General features: G+C 49.2%; 1 non-coding gene across 1 annotated transcript; it reads left to right on the top strand.

Annotated features, from left to right (window-relative positions):
* The first annotated feature begins 6701 nt into the window (after window positions 1-6701).
* On the top strand, window positions 6702-6774 carry TRNAK-CUU (transfer RNA lysine (anticodon CUU)). The gene has a single exon. It is a non-coding gene; the product is annotated as a tRNA-Lys (tRNA).
* The last annotated feature ends 11004 nt before the right edge of the window (window positions 6775-17778 follow it).

Genomic DNA, 17778 nt, shown 5'->3' with positions numbered 1-17778 from the left:
TTCTGGCAAGATCACCCCTAGAACTTTTTGCAGTATCCTAGACTTTTTTGTGTGTGTTGTACTAGTGGTTTTAGGCCTCTAGGCGCTTTCACACTGTGTCCCAGTGGAAAGCGCGTGCGCTCTGTGTGGTTGAATGAGACTGACCTGCCCTCCCATAGGAATGCATGGGGGATCTGAGTGACCGTGCTAGTTCCTGATGCGTGGGGAGTGCAGGGTCTAGTTTGATATGTGCAAACTCGTGAGAGTGAATGCTGCGCAATGATGTGTGCGGCGTTACTGTAGCTAGTACAGAAGCGCCACTTCTAGACACTGGCATAAATGTGCAGTGACACTCCGGCGTGTAATTGGCTTGTGTGCCTGGCTCCAGGAGTCAGGGTGGGTCTGCCCCAGTGGTGGGTGGAGAGCTCTGCAGGTTGATGAGTGGGAGGATTACACATAGGACCTGAATAGGGCTAGGCTTTCCCCACACAATGCTGGCTCCGCCCCCTGTGGTGCGACTGATGACCCTGGCCTGTTCTGTGAATAGGGAGAGGGGCTGAGCAAAACAAAGTGCTCAGGAACCAGTTGCATCTGGTTCGCCCCTTCCCTGCACCTTTGGAAACAAATGATTTGGTGTATAAAAGAGGGGCTGTGACCCCATGAAAATGTTCTGACTCGAATCTACCAGGGGCGTTCTGCTGCTGGGGCCCAGGGGAAGGCTTGCCTTCCTGGGCCCTGCCCAGCCCCTGGATGCCCTGGATGCAGGGGGACTACTGGGATCCTTCTGACTTTATTTTCTTTGCTTCCTTGACTGGCCTTGTGGACGCTGGGCTGCCCTAGCACTTGGGGAGCGCTGTGTCTCCAATCTGCTGAGGAGCGCTTTATTTTTATGACAGAGCGCTTCCCTGGTATCCCCGAGCGCCTCTCTGCCGCCTGCAGCGCTGCAAACTCCTCAAGAGGGAATCCCCAGCGTAGGGATCCCCCTCCTTGTGTCCTGTCACGGGTGCCCACCCCGCTTCATGTTTTGACTTTGGAGGGAGCCTACCCCTAGTTGTCCGATTGTACTTTCATTGGGAATTGCGGGTGCCCACCCCGTGTCATGGCCGCCTTTCTAATTTCTTTATGTACGTTGCGGGTGCCCACCCCGTTTATTTCTTTTACGTCGCGGGTGCCCACCCCGTGATTTGCCTGTTTACAAAATCACCGCTGCGGCCCGGTCCTTCCAACCAGGAAGTCAGGCAACGCATTGCCTGGCGGCGGGCGGGACTTCCGGTTTCTCGTGAAGTCCCGCGCATGCCGCTGGTGTAGGGAAGCAAATGGGAATCCAGGCGGGAGCCCACCCCGCGCTGGACTGTGCCGAGGGAAGAAGGAGGCGGCAGCCTGGAGCCTCGCTAGCTCCGCACTGGAAGTCCCGGTCCCCAGGAGGGGGACCGGGTGAAGTAGAGCACCTAAGGACGTGGGGCTCCCATAGATGGAGAGAGCCCCGCAAGCGCTGCAGCCCAGGAAGGTCGAGGCGGAGGGGGCTCGAGGCACTTTGCCGGTGCCTGCCCCCGCCGCATGATGACAGTGGCGCCGATCCCAAGAACAGGAGCGGAGTCCCCAGGGAGCTGCCCGGTAATTTCAGAAGGGCTGGGGGGGCCTCCGTAGGTGCTGGATTAATGCCGACCACGGCCCTGTAATAGCGGTGCAGAGTGGTCCCGCCAGGGAGCGGGCCACTCCAACGATGGGATCAATTATGAGTACTTGCTACCAAGCCCTGAGGGGCCCATGCTTTTCCCCGTGGTGGGAGTCCGAGCGGGTACAATTATGTCAGGAGCCAGTGTGCTCCAGGGGGACATGTGTATGTTAAGAGCCCCGTGTGGCTCCAACACTGGGCATCATTGTTTATAGAGGGCCCAGAGGGGCCCGTGTCTTTCTCCGTGTCCTGGACTATGTTATGAGTGGCCCCCGCTGGATAGGGGGTCACTCCAACGATGGGGGCAATATTCTTTAAGAAGCCCCAGTGAGGCCCCAAAGGCAGAGATGTGCCAGGGCCCCTGTTACTGTAGTACCAGCTGCGCCGCACCAGCGCGGGCAGCTGCAACACGTCCGCATTTTTCCAAGGGCCCCAGGTTTGCTCAGGTCTCATGTTCATATTTCCAGCTGCCCAGCAAGTAGTGGGCAGCTGCACTGTTTAGGCCTTACTTTATTTTAGGGGACATGCCTTGGACTCAGGAGTGAGATGCACTCCTTCGCTCCCATCTTTTCCTCCCCAGCTGCGCAGCACTTAGTGCCAGCTGCTACGTTTAGGTTCTGGTGCGACCTGGACCCTAATGTGATTAAGGTGTTGTTGTGATTCATGCTAATGGGATTGGGTGCTAGGAAATGTACTCTGTATAGCATGTTTTGCGCACCCTGTGTTTTATACCTCTAAATGTGGTTATTTCTGCCTAGGAGGTTGTTTTACCTGTTTAGGTTTAAGTTAGGGAGATTATACTTTCCTGTGTGATGTAAGCCCCTAGTGTAGTTATACTTAGGTGGTTAGGTCTAATGCGTTAGACTAATGAGAAATTGCATAATGTGTTTATGCCCCTGTGATGGATGCAGGATAGGTTTTATACCTGATGCTAGTGTGATGACGCTGAGGTCATTATTGCGCCAGTAGTTACTGGTTGTGCTCTACCGTGATAATTTATGTTACCATTAGTATATGTTCTACCTGTACAATTGGTGATTTGTGCTGATCCTGAAAGTGGTCCATGTGGCCCTGTCCCGTGTAAATAGTCCCTTGTAAAATTCTGCCCAGTGCCAGTTGGCACAGTGTAAATTGTGTGAATATTATCTAATGTGTTTTGGTATAATACAAAGGCTATTTTTATATAATACCTTGTGTGGAGTTTCTTTTGTGGTGGGCCTTGGGTGTTGTTGCTGGGTGCGCGCGCAAACGCTTTACACATTGCCTCCGGGTTAAGCCTGACTGCTCGTGCCAAGCTACCAAGGGGGTGAGCAGGGGTTATCTTTGGCGTGTAACTCCCCAGCCCTGACTAGAGTGGTGGTTTCTGCCTGGCTTTGTCCCATTTCTAACACTCGCCAACCTCGGACTGAAACAGCTCGTCACGATGCCGACCCACATTGCCGGCCACACGCTAGATGCCATCTTCTCCTCAAGCCCACACGTCACCTTCAGCCATGCCTCCGAACTCACCTGGACAGACCACCACTGCATCCACTTCTCCTTCCGAAAACCCCTCACACACCACCGCACACTACAGACCCCCCGCCGCATCTGGGGCAAAGTCACCCAAGAACAACTACAAACAAGCCTCGCACGCAACCCTCTGACTAACCCCACCAACCCCTATGAGGGTGCACTCACCCTCGAACGCTGGATGAACGACTGGGCCAACACCGTAGCCCCACTGAAAAATCTCCCCAACAGAGACACCAGCAGAAGAGTCAGCTGGTTCACCCCGGAACTCCTCTACTCAAAACGCACCTGCCTGAAACTGAAAAACAAATGGCACAGCGACAAGACGCCAGACAGCCGCGCTGCCCACAAAGACGCCATCCGCAACCACCACCACCTCATCAGGACCGCCAAAAGGACCTCCTTCACAGACCGCCTTGACAACAATGCACACAACAGCAAGGAGCTCTTCACCATTGTGAAGGAACTCTCCAACCCCAGCGCCAACGCCAACGACATCCCACCATCGCAAGCCCTGTGCGACTCCCTCGCCACCTTCTTTCACCGGAAAATCACTGACATCCATGACAGTTTCAGACAGCGGGCGACCCCTGCAGACCACGCCGCACCGAACCCACCGCACCCCACCGCCCACGACACCCTGACAACCTGGGCCAACGTGAGCATCGAGGACATAATCAAGACCATGGGAACAATCCACTCCGGATCCCCGTCCAACCCTCTCCCGCACCACATCTTCAACAAAGCCAGCAACTCCATCGCACCTCACTTGCATAAAATCATCAACCTCTCCTTCAAGACCGCCACCTTCCCTGAGAACTGGAAGCACGCAGAGATAAACGCCCTACTGAAGAAACCGAAGGCGGATCCCAGCAACCTCAAGAACTTCCGACTCATCTCCCTGCTTCCGTTCCCAGCAAAGGTCATCAAGAAGATAGTTAACACCCAGCTCACCCGTCACCTCGAAAACAACAACATCCTGGACCCGTCCCAATCAGGATTCCGCAGTAACCACAGTACCGAGACCGCTCTCATCGCCACCACAGACGACATCAGGATCCTGCTAAGCAACGGCGAGACGGTGGCCCTCATCCTCCTGGACCTCTCCGCCGCCTTCGACACCGTCTGCCACCGCACACTACGCACACGCCTCCACGACGCAGGGATCTGAGACAAGGCCCTGGACTGGACCACCTCCTTCCTCTCCGGCAGAACTCAGAGAGTCCGCCTCCCCCCGTTCCAATCCGATGCCTCCGAGATCATCTGCGGCATCCCTCAAGGATCTTCCCTCAGCTCGACGCTGTTCAACATCTACATGGCACCACTAGCATGCTTCGCCCGACAGCACGACCTCAACATAATCTCCTATGCCGACGACACTTAGCTGATCCTCTCCCTCACCAAGGACCCCCTCACCGCCAAATCCAACCTCCACCGGGAAATGAAGGACGTCGCAGACTGGATGGAGGATAGCCGCCTCAAACTGAACACAGACAAGACGGAGATCCTCATCCTCGGGTCCAACCCCTCCGCATGGGACGACTCTTGGTGGCCCACGTCACTGGGGTCCCCCCCTTCCCCCACCGACCACGCACGCAACCTGGGAGTCATCCTCAACTCGAAACTCTCCATGACCAAACAAGTCAACGCAGTCTCCTCCACCTGCTTCAACACCCTCCGCATGCTCCGCCAGATCTACAGATGGATCCCGACAAACACAAGGAAAACAGTCACCCAGGCTCTAGACAGCAGCAGACTCGACTACGGAAGCGCCCTCCACGCCGGAGCCTCGTCCAAGCTCATCAACAGACTGCAGCGAATCCAGAACGCCTCTGCACGCCTGATCCTCGACGTCCCGCGCCGCGACCACATCACCCCCCACCTGAGGAACCTGCACTGGCTCCCCATCGACAGTAGAATCTCCTTCAAGCTCCTGATCCACGCACACTGGGCACTCCACAAGATCGGACCAGCCTATCTCAACAGTCAGCTCTCCTTCTACGTACCCAACAGGAAACTCCGCTCCGCTGACCACGCCCTGGCCACGGTCCCGCGCATCTGGAGAACAACTTCCGGAGGCAGATCCTTCTCCCATCGCGCGGTCAGGACCTGGAACACCCTCCCCCTCTGCCTGCGACAAACCGAAGACCTGCTGACCTTCAGGAGACAACTAAAGACCTGGCTCTTCGACCAATAGCAGCAGCACCCCCCCCCCCCCCCCCCCCAGCGCCTTGAAACCCTCACGGGTATGTAGTGCTCTTTACAAATTAATTGATTGATTGATTGCTCACACTTCTATCAGCCTCCAGCCACCCTGCACCAAAATCAATTTGCACCTCTCCCTTGCTCCACCTCTGTCAGCCTGAATCCATTCTGTGAGACTGCACTCATCCCACACCTGTCTGTTTGCACTTCTCTCTGCACACACCTCTGCCAGCCTGCACCCATCCCACACTTGTCTGGCTGCACCTCTCCCTGCCCCCACCTCCGTGAGACTGCACTCATCCCACACCTGTCTGTTTGCACCTCTCGCTGCACGCACCTCTCAGCCTGCACCCATCCCACACTTGTCTGTCTGCACTTCTCTCTGTACGCACCTCTCGGCATGCACCCATCCCACACTTGTCTGTCTGCACCTCTCTCTGCACGCACATCTCGGCCTGCACCCATCCCACACCTGTCTGTCTGCACCTTTCTCTGCACGCACTTCTCAGCCTGCACCCATCCCACACTTGTCTGCCTGCACCACTCTCTGCACGCACCTCTCAGCCTGCACCCATCCCACACCTGTCTACCTGCACCTCTCTCTGCACGCACCTCTCAGCCCGTACCCATCCCACACCAGCCTTTACCTTTCCCTCCCTGTACCTCTCCCTAACCACAACTGTCCATTCATAGCTCTCAGCCCATACCGCTCCCTGCCCTGGCCTCTCCTAGCCTGCTCAAGGTTGCTGCTTTCCCTGCTCTCACCTTTCTGTTCGCACCTCTTCCTGACTCCCACAGCCCACTCTTCTCCCATCCCCTACCTCACCATGGTCTAACTACTTTCTAACCTGCAACTATCTCTGCCCACACCGTGCCTGCTTGCAGCTCTCCCAGCCCACATTCCCTGCCTCTTCCTCCTCTCTCTGCTTGCCTGTACCTTTTCTCAGTCTGTTTAATGCATTATTTAAGCCTCGGTATTGCAGTCAGTAGGTCTGCCATAACTAAAAAGGCAAGCTAGACCTTCCAACTACCTGCGCTCCTGCGGATTTCACACAGGAGTAGACATTGCACATTTGAGGTCCTCTTAGCAAAATACAATTTTGACAGATTTCTGTGTTTTCTTTTATAGGTTTTTCTAAGTCATCAGCCTCAGAGTGGGAACTCATATTTGTCATCACAAGAGGGCAGCCAATGGTGAAACGGAGGCAAATTATGGCACATAAAGAGAGAGACAATTAGGCAAATAAAACAAAAGTATTCCACACTTCCCATGAACTGCACCAGGGGACCCATGGAAAAGTATTCATAAGTGTTCTTCATCAGTGGTGTAGCCCGGCTAGCTCAGTCGGTAGAGCATGAGACTCTTAATCTCAGGGTCGTGGGTTCGAGCCCCACGTTGGGCGCGTGAAATTTTTACTAAAGTCACATTTTTTCTATATTTCTCGTTTTTTACAGATTTCAGCAATATATGCAAAACCCCTAGCTATATGTAGTGGAATCGCAAAGTGGAGACTCTTAAATATGAAGAGTTAGAGAAATGACGTAGCAGGGCGGATAGAACATTTGGCGGGCAAAGCAGAAAGGATTTCTCATACACACCCTTCAACCCTCGATTGGTGAATCGCTAATGCAGTTAATGAAGCTCTTCTCTTTCAGGCACCGACTCAGACGAAAAATGACAAGCAAAAAATGAAAAGCAAACCTTGCATCACTCAAGGAAAGTGGAGGAGGTAAAGTCGATGAAAGGAATTTACACATTTCCAGTCGGAAACGAATTGTAAAAGCACGGAGTGTTCCCCACGTGGACTCACAGAAAAGGGCGCTGGAAGAAGTGCGGGTCCGTGTCTGCAGATGTTCAGAAATACGCTGTTAGTGGATGTTTCTTGCGATGTACTGTTTTTGCACAAAAGACCGCTGAAATTTAAGGGTTTATAATACATTCTTCATACCTTAGATTTGTAAAGTTTTCCAACATGGACGCGTGTGCGCGAGTATTTACTGCCAAAAAGAACATGCAGGAAAAGAAAGTGAGAGATGAAGGACTGCGGATACAGGCTGTGTACTTTTTTAAATGTATTTTTTGCAGTTTTATATAGCGCAAAATCGCGTCGAAGGTATTGGAGCGCTTTACATGATGAGCACCAGTTACATTACACAAAGAATCATTAATTTTTTAGATCAAGGTACGTGGTGTGGACAAGGTGGAAAGAAAAAGTCTTAGGGGCTTATTTACAAGACCCATTAGCCACCTTTGCGTCACTTTTCCCTATGTTAAAAGTGACGCAAGGGGCTTGTAAATCTGCCCCTTAATACGTAAAGGGTCAAAAATAAACAAATTAAAATGGAAAGCGCAGACCTAATGACACTGAGGTCTGTTCTGACTGATCTTTTGCATCAGTGGAATAAAAGCAGACTGTTAATAACATTCAGAGCTGGTCAGGCCTTTAAGTGGGATGAAAAAGATGTGAAGGGGTCTGTAAAGGGGAGTAACCTGCACAATTAAGGGCGTGGCTTAAACAGTGAACATAGGGGCATATTAACAAGGGCTTTATCTCCGCTTTATTGGCTTTAGAAGCCAAAGAAGCGGAGATAAAAATATCGCCCTATCAACAACAGGGTGCTAACATGCAAAATCGAATGTTAGCACCCTTTTTCACTATGCTTCCCTTTGCATCTCTAATGAGATGCAAAGTGGGCTTTCCAGAGCAAAATAATAGGAGAAATGTCGCTAAGCGACATTCCTCCTATTATCAAGTTTCACGCTAACCCTGTTAGAGACAACAAAAAAGCAGCGCTAACCACGGTTAACGCTGCTTTTTTACGTCTGCTAATTTTCAGATTTAGCCATGTAATCCAATTAGAGGTGGATTACATGGCTAAATCCACCATGGGCTATCAACAAGGATATCCCTATCCTTGTATTTTTATCGCTGCATTACCAGCGATTACCTCCCAAAATGCCGCTATCGCTGGATTTTTTATCGCCTAGGCGGTTAGCGTTGTTTATAACGCGATAACCAGGCGAATTTATCCAGCGATAGCGGGCGTTAAAAAATTTAACGCTAAGCGCCCTTAGCGTTAATGTAGGAGAGTAGGATCTGCACTTATGTTGCCCCCACTTTTTTTCTGATGTATACACTGGTTTCTGGCTATAGTCTGGCTGGGTCCCTGCTAATCAGGGCCCCAGTCTCTCTGTTCTCTCTAAACAACTTTGAATGCATACTAGGTGCACTAGTGATTGGATACTGTGGTACCTTATGAGCCCCTAGTATATTGTACCTTAGGTATCTAGGGCATAGGTACTTCACAGGCCTACCAGGGGCTGAAGCATGTATTATGCCACCCCTGGGAAGCAGACTAAATCTGACACCACAGGCCTGCTACTGCAGTCTGGTTGAGGTAGTGTTAGCATTCCTCACAGAGGTATAGGTTCCTATATCTCACCATACACACACATATAAACCTATCAGCCACCCCTATGCCAGGCCCTATCAATCCTGAGGGCAGGGTGCTTGGTTTACAATGTGAGGGGGTGCCTCTGCATGAGCAGGGCCCTTCTGCAGCTGGCAGAGTCTATTCTTTGTGGCTGTTTGTGGATGCAGTTAAACCATATACTCTTAAGTGCATTATAATGCTAACTTTGGAATGACTGCATCAAAACATGTTGTGTATGGTGTCAAACAACTTGGAATCATACCCCCACATCAGTCCATGATGTGGGAGTGTGATCCCACCCTTCTAGAGGGGACGACATGTGCCTACTGTGGTAACACGGTAGAAATCTGAAAGAGCCCTGGCAATCACAAAATGGATGACACCAGCACAGACACTGGGCTGCCCTCCTGCTGCTGACTGAAACTCGCAGTGGAGGAGGCCCAACAATAGGCATCCTGTCACAGGGAGGTGTCACCACCTTCCAGAAAGGATTTAGTGTATTGGGGCTAAGTGGGTGCACTCCTAGAGTGCTTTGAAGTCCTGCACTGGTGGAGCAGTAGGCACCTCTGTGCATATGCCAGCTCAAACCGGTTCAGGGGCTACCTGTCCCTGCTCTGGCGTGAAACTGGACAAAGGGAAGTGGGTGTAACCACACCCTACCCTGACCCTCCCAGAGGAGTAGTCATAGAGCTAGTCCCTCCCCTATCTTCAGTATAAGATAGGAAACGTTGCCATTGCAAAGTAGATAACCCTGGACGATGCTCTACAAAGAAGAATCCTGGCCCTTCGACATTCCACTACCTTTGGAAGACAGAAGAATCTCCCTTGGAGTCAAGGAGTGACTCCCATGCTTGGCAGGCACCAGAAACTCTAATCAACGGTCGCAAACTTTCCTGCTCCCGCCGGAGTTCGAAGTCCCTGCAGCCCCAGAAGGGAATTTCCTGACTTCTCAGCAGCCATTGTGAGTCACAGCAAAGCTGAGGTGAGCGGACCCCACGAGTGATGAGGAACAGCAATACCCGGGTACCATGCACTATTGTCAAGTGCAACCCCTTCACGATGTTCTACGAACTTGTGCATTGGGCCATTTGTGGTCTAAGCCTCCAGCAGATTTTGCAGTGAAAATCAGAGGCCTACCCCATTCCGAGTGACCGTGGGCTCCTGTGAAGCATTTCCTCAAGAGGCGTCTTTGTGATCCCTTGCCCATTGGCTTGTGGGTCCCCCGAAGACTTTCTTATCAACTCAAAGTGTTCCCCAGGTTGCTCCAGGCCTGCCCTCACTCACCCTCATTGGGTGAGTTCCTCAGACCTTGCTGGTCTGCAACGCTGACTTTCTTTGATTTCCACATGACTTGATGTTGCCAAGGATTGTTGGCTCCAATCCAGTTGCCAACACCACAGTAAGCTGCAGACGTCGTGGGACACTCTGAAGCCAGCTGCTGGTCATCGTCAATGCCTCCTGGTCCTCGTGAGCAAAGAGTCAAAACACCCATGATCACCTGAAATCACCCGACTTCCGTGGGCAACCAGCATCCTGCCCCCGGTCACTGGCAAGTGACTGTGAACACTGTCCCTTCAATTCTCAGGTCATCTGCATCTTGAATCCACCCTTGGATTTCACCGGACACTTCTTCAGTCTTCGCAAGCAGCAAATCTTCTTTGGTCTCCATAGAAAACAGTGACGCAACCCGACACCAAAAGACACCTATGCTCCTGGCTTCCCTGGGTGAGGTAACTCGTGCACTCCAGTGCCCTAGTGTGTGTTGGCCCTCAAATTACTTACCTTTAAAGTGGCTTGCTTGTAGACTTCCTCGAAGTACCCTAAAACTTTAAAAATCAAACCGCGACCTGCTCCCTTGTAATCAATAGGGAACCCGTGGCTGTGTTCACACACTGCATGCGTCTCCCGTGGGTCTGTTATTTACCTGCTTTCACTGCAGTAGTGAAACCCCAGCGATTCTACAGGCCCTAGACCTTGTCATTCTGCAAGTCGACTTTCCTAAATCTCTTTTTTAGTATATGGTCTGGTATGCCCCTAGGGCCCCAGCCATATTTGTGCTTAACCTATTGTGAAACGTTGATATTTGAATGTGTTCCTGGCTTCCGATCTCATAAAGAGATTAGTAGAGTGTGTCTAGTAATAAATACATATATATTTGATATATATACCTGTGTGGTGTCCTTTCATTTGGTAATTCAAGAGATTATAAGGTAAAACAAGCTGCTTTACATTCCTCTGAGACTTAGCCTGAAGGCTGCTCTCCACAGCTACCACTAGGATAGCTTTCTTTAAAAGGTTGTCTTAAACCTATCTACCATAAGAGTCGATTTGGACTGGTGCAAGGTGGTCACTATAACTAGTGACCAGCATATGCCAGTCCAACTTCTCACAGTTAATTTTCCCTGTTCCTTGTTAATATGCCCCTTAATTTATGTGATTCCTATAGTGTGGCACCAAGCCGGTATTTTGGTTCCTCTCTGAGCCTGCTGTTATTGCATCCAGATACATGACATAACAAGACATACATCTAAAACTGGTCACAACTATTGGCTTTGTTAATGGTTAATTGTTTATTTCTCTCCATATCGTGTCTACCTGCATATCTTACACCTCATCTCTTTCCTCTTTTCACTCTCTCCTGAATGCACTTTCCCCAATCTCCTTCTGTTCATCACCCCCAAACACACAACACACCAACACACGTGTAGGCACTGCATTTTCTTTTACTTTTGCCATGCCAGTGTTTTGATAACTGTGGGGCATATTAACAAGGAACAGGGAAAATTAACGCTAAGGGCGCTTAGCGTTAATTTTTTTAATGCCCGCTATCGCTGGATAATATTGCCTGGTTATCGCGTTATAAATAACGCTAACCGCCTAGGCGATAAAAAAATCCAGCGATAGCTGGTAATGCAGCAATAAAACTACAAGGATAGGGATATCCTTGTTCATAGCCCATGGTGGATTTAGCCATGGAATCCACCTCCCATTGGATTACATGGCTAAGTCTGAAAATTAGCAGACGTAAAAGAGCAGCGTTAACCATGGTTAGCGCTGCTTTTTTTGTCTCTAACAGGGTTAGCGTGAAGCTTGATAATAGGAGAAATGTCGCTTAGCGACATTTCTTCTATTTTTTTGCTCTGGAACGCCCACTTTGCATCTCATTAGAGATGCAAAGGGAAGCGTAGTGAAAAAGGGTACTGACATGCGATTTTGCATGTTAGCACCCTTTTGTTGATAGGGCGATATTTTTATCTCTGCTTCTTTGGCTTTTAAAGCCAAAAAAGCGGAGATAAAGCCCTTGTTAATATGCCCCTGTGCTCCTCCTTTATACACATTTTCACAGAATGACGATTGCAACTGGAGTTCATGGCCTTTGTTAAATGTGCTCTACAGACAGGTCAAGGATTGGACGTCAATGTATTCTGAACATCCTTTTGACCGTTCACATGCACTGTGAGAAACTCACGCTGATAGAATTTTCAATGGTTGACAACACCTGGAGGTGACTCAGTTCAAAGTATACACTATACAAAAGTAATAGGGCTACACGAAAAAAAATTAAGAAATACCACTTCCTAGAAATAGCTAATACTCAGGATATGCAAGATTAAAATAATACAAGTGAAATATCAACAAGAACTAAATCACTGGATTGCATTGACATGCTTTTCATTCAATGTTTAGAAATTGGATTGGGGTTTTAGCTGGTAAAGTAAAGGACATAAATACAGGGCGTGATAGGGACATGTTTCATTGTCCATTTTTAGTTATTACCAGGTCTGAGACATGGAAATGGAAACGATTTCCTCAAAAATCTATCATGACTGTTGCTGTCAATCATGCACTTTGTAAAGTTTGCTACTAGTTTTTCTTTCTAATGAGTAGTTAGCTCAGTTGATTAGAGCATGGTGTTAATAAAGTAAAGGTTGTGGGTTGGAGCCCCGTATGGGTTATTGCATGTTTTGTTTTACACATTTTCACTGTGATTTAATTAAGACTGAACACTCAGGCGTGTTTGCTCATCCTTTAGTGCACATAATACTTCCCTGTCATGCCCTGAAGTGTTCTCGGAACCATTACTGTACAATTTCTGATGCAGTGCATATTCCAGCTGCACAAACAGTAATATTTATCCATTTTTTAATGTAATATGTTCCTTCACTGTATTAAAAAAGATAACACTTTGAAGTACTGGGTATTTTAGACCCAGCGGTGCAGGGGCACACACCCTATGACTTCTGGGTTCACCCTGTTCCGGACCTACAGAAACACAGAGTCTTCTGGGTGAAGTCAAAGAATCGTTTATTGGCTGCAGACCAATGACAGGTATCCTAGAAGTACAACAGCGTGTATGTTCTCAGGAGACTGCTGCAAATCATAGGAACGGGTTTCTCCTTAAGTACAAAATATCATGCTCCAGGCACACATTCCTTGGTTTACGATATGGCCATATAAAGGTATACATTACAAACGAAAAAGCAGAGTCATGATGACCATCCCACATTCCAGTTCGGCCAGCCCACAATGATTTACACAGTAAGGTTCAGATCCCACATCGGATGTCAATAGACCCCCCAATAAACATGAGCATCTCCTGTTTTGGGAAACAAGTCATAAAGCAGGAACAAGCAGGTGTGGAAGAGATTAGCCGGGGGATTGTATAGAATGAAAGGGTTTTATGATGGGTCAAGCCCTGATGCTAATCACAGGTGGACGGAGGAAGGGGAGCTCGTGAGACTGGTTTGACCTGGGGCAGCAGAGCCAGCTGCCCAGGTCACAGAGAAGTCAGAGGGAAAGCCCATGTACTGTGAGGCCCGTATTTATTCCATCATAGCCTATGTGAGGGCAATGACAAGATGGCCACTGCTTCCAAAATGGAACCCGCGTAGTGAAGCAGAATAACGTGTACGCAGTGCATTCATAGCTAGAACGATATATAAAGCACTCGTACATGCCGCATTTACCATTTGCGGTTTGTTAATACCAAGATAGACAGGGGTAGGGCCCTGTCCCCTACGCGGTCCCGAATATTAAAGTACGACAGACCCTCCTTTTGCCCTTACATAGGCAATCACTATACTCATCTTAATCCGAGTCCAGGTCAATGTTCACAAAGTCATGGAGATGTTGCTGTAGCATCATCCTATTACTTAGCTCGTCCCTCGATACAGGTTTCCTTACACATAAGGTAGCACAGAGACCACATACCGCAGGAGCACACTGTATGCACAGACAGAACAGGAAAAGAATGGCTAAGATCATTCCAATGACCATCAGAACTTTCCAACCCCAGGCAGATATCAATTCCCAGAACCACCCCACCAGTGACCAATCTCCCTTATCCACGTGTATGGATTCAGATATTTTATGGAGTTTGGAGATGGCTTGATACACTGTTGGAGCATTATCTGGTATGAAAATGCAGCAACTGGATTGGATGACCTTGCATACCCCACCGCGGTCTGCAAGGATAACGTCTAGAACCATGCGGTTCTGCAAAGTCATAAGGCGATCCGCTTGGAGCTCAGCTGTCAGATTACTAAGGGCACCAGCCGTTACATTGACAGTGGATTCAACCACACGAGTCAGCTGTCTCAGGTTCCTACTATTGACCATAGGTCCCCAAAACGGCAGGAAACCCAAGAAGAAGTCTCCTGCTTCCTGACCCGCAGTATCCTCCTTACTAATCACACCTCTCACAACTCTGGTCTTGTGATAGTCAGAGGCGGCAGTAAATGTCGGCGGTAGCAAGTTCGCAATATAACATGTGCCCGAGAAATCAGGGGGCAGCCATGTATATGCTCGGTCATTACAGATGAAATATGTGCCCTTGGCAGCCAAAAACGCAGGGGAAAACTGTGACGGGAAAGTGTACGTTTCAGTACAGTCACTCCTTCCCAGTTGAGCTCTAGGATTCTGACCATTACCCTGTAAGCAGAACCGACCCATGTGGGGTACAACCCAGATTGGAGATGAGATTTTTCGCTGTCTTTCACCCAGACTAATACTATACCCCGTCGCGTTCCATCCTACATAAGGTCTCAACTCTTCTTTGGGAATGGATGAGTATGCATCGATATCCCTACTCATATCGGCAACTCCTTTCATCAAAGCCTTATTATTGGTGATAGGTCTGATGGAACGCGGTTGGCGAGGGGAATATGTATCTAGAGCATAGAGAAACATGGTCTGGAATGCCCATGACGATCCATTGTAACTGTACGGCAGCACCAGGTAGGGAATACCCTTGTTAATGGTATGTGGCATTAACCCACACACCCAGCAATTGGTCGTATTCATTACCAGTTGGTGCTGGTGCAAGAGCTGGATAAACGAGTTATTTACGAACTCCGATCGTCTGGTCTGTTCGTGCTCAGGCAAAGGGTGAAAAGAGTGAGAGGAGGCGGTAGAAAGGGGTATAGGCTGTTCAGTGGGTTCAATGGGCTTTTGAGCGGAGAAAAACACAAATCCTACAATAAACATTGTTATGCTACACAATGTAAAAAGGCACAAAAAGACAAAACATTTACTTTTTACAATTCTACACATCCTTGCGTTAAAGTTCATTTCCTCAATTGGTCTCTCCATCTTAAAAAACTCCATCCTCTACTCGGGCCGCTCGCGGTGGATGAGTTTCTTCTGCTGAGGAGTACGCCTGTCAGTCCAGGGAAACGCCCTAGACCAACCAGAACCGTTGACCTAGCGTCTTCGGCCTGTACCCCAAAGTCTTGGCACCGCGACCCTGCGGCAGAACCCGGATGGTGGTTCGAAAAACAAAAATCAAGAAAGTCCTTCAGATGGGAGAGCAAAAATGTCAAAAAAAAGGAATAGTAAGGAAATCTTTATTTGTCCATGGGCCTAGGTCTCAAATTATAGCGGAGACGGCCAGGTGCTGTTTGGTCTTGAAACAAAAGTTCAGGCTCAGTGATGTCCAGTCGATTTGATGGTGGCACAGTTTCTTGCAGAATATTGTCACTCTCTTGGTCTGAAACTGTGCCTCTCATGCGTGCGTCACTGAATGGTACAAAACGAGGTACAGTGTCTGCCTCAGAGTCGGCGATACCCTCCTTGACCCACTGGTCATATGGCAGAGGCAAGGGGACTACTTTACAGTGGGTACCATGGATCCAGTGCTTCTTCCCTTTCACTCGCACTGCTGATCTTGTCGAAAGAAGAACGAGATGAGGGCCGATCCAGCGAGGCTCGTCGTTGCTCTTGCGCTGGAAATTTCGGACTAGCACCCACGTACCAGGGTTGATAGGGTGTCCAGGAGGTTCAGAAGCTTGGGGAAGAGTATCATGTACCTGTTGGTGCAAAACACGCAGTTTAACAGTCAAATCATACAGGTAATCGAGCAGTACTGGATGCTCTATCTCACTGAACTTCATGGGCCTCGGTACACCCCATACATTGGCCGGACGGCCAAAGACAACCTCGTAAGGGCTAAGCCCCACTCGTGAGTGTATGGTCATTCTGGTGGACAGGAGTGCTAAAGGCAGAGCGTCAGGCCATTTAAGACCGGTGCTCGCCTGGATTTTGGCCAGCTTGAGCTTTAAGGCTCCATTGTAGCTTTCTACTAATCCAGCTGATTGGGGGTGATTTGCAGCGTGGAACTTCTGCTTTATCCCTAGCCCTTCACATACATTCTTCATCACTTTACCCACAAACTCACTTCCATTATCACACCACACCATTCTTGGCATCCCAAACCTAGGGAAAAATTCCTTCACAAGGGCTTTGGCTGTGGATAGGGCAGTGTTATCTTTCAGAGGATAAGCCTCTATCCATTTTGAGAAAGCACAAACAACCACCAGTACATATTTCAGGTTGTTGCACCTTTCCATGTGAATAAAGTCCAGCTGCAAAACTTCGAATGGACATGATGGGGGTGCAAAGTGACCAGCTGGAGTTGGGGTTCCCCTACCAGGGTTGTACTTCAAGCATACTTTGCAATTCTTGACCACATTCTCTGCGCAGTTGGGAATCCCAGCATTCTGCCATACTGGAGCCAACAACTTGCATATACCTTTCGTACTGATATGTGCCATTCCATGTGCCATAGTAACCACTGGAAGCACATATGCATCAGGCAACAACCATAGCCTATGTTCTGTCAGATCAATCCAACAACCATTCTCATCCAACTTACCCATACTTTCTCTCCACTTGCTTAACTCTTCCTCTGTGGCTTCAGCTTGAAGCGACTTCACACTCTCTATTGTGTTTTCACACATTCCCACATCATTAACCCATCTTGCGGGGCCTGCAACATACATTCTAGTCTTCACATTCTGTGCTGTTTCTCTCGCGGTCTCATCAGCAAACGCATTCCCACGTCCAACATCATCTGTGACTTTCCTGTGCGCACTGCATTTCATGATCGCAACTTGCAACGGTAGGGTCAGTGACTCAAGGAGATCATTCACCAACTTGCCATTCTGAATTTTAGCTCCATGCGACGTCAGGAACACACGCTCCTTCCACAGTCGCCCAAAATTATGAGCCACGCCAAAGGCGTACTGGCTATCTGTGTATATGTTTACTCTCATTCCTTCAGACAACACGCATGCTCTCGTGAGGGCGATTAATTCCGCTGCTTGGGCCGAATTATGTGGCACTCGTGCAGTTTCCACGACCGTGTGCAAAGTCGTGATAGCATATGCAGCAGTCGTGTCACCATTAGGGAGCTTGAAGCATGAACCATCTACCCATAAAGTGCCATCACACTCAGTCAGGGGAGTATCTTTTAGATCTACTCTCCCTTTCGTCTCTTCTTCTGTTCTGAACAGACAGTCATGTTGCTCAATCTCATCTGAGTCTGCTGGAATTGGCAACAATGTAGCTGGATTCAGCGTATTGCATCTTTTTATGTGTATGTGATTTGCTAACAGTGTAAGTTCATAACCTGATAATCGCGCACTAGTCAAGTGTTGTGTCTTGGTCCTATTTAATAATGTGTCTACAGCGTG

Source organism: Triturus cristatus, chromosome 12, assembly GCF_964204655.1.
Source record: "Triturus cristatus chromosome 12, aTriCri1.1, whole genome shotgun sequence".
In the NCBI taxonomy this organism is placed as follows: Eukaryota; Metazoa; Chordata; class Amphibia; order Caudata; family Salamandridae; genus Triturus; species Triturus cristatus.
This window is presented reverse-complemented; position numbering and strand designations above follow the sequence as displayed.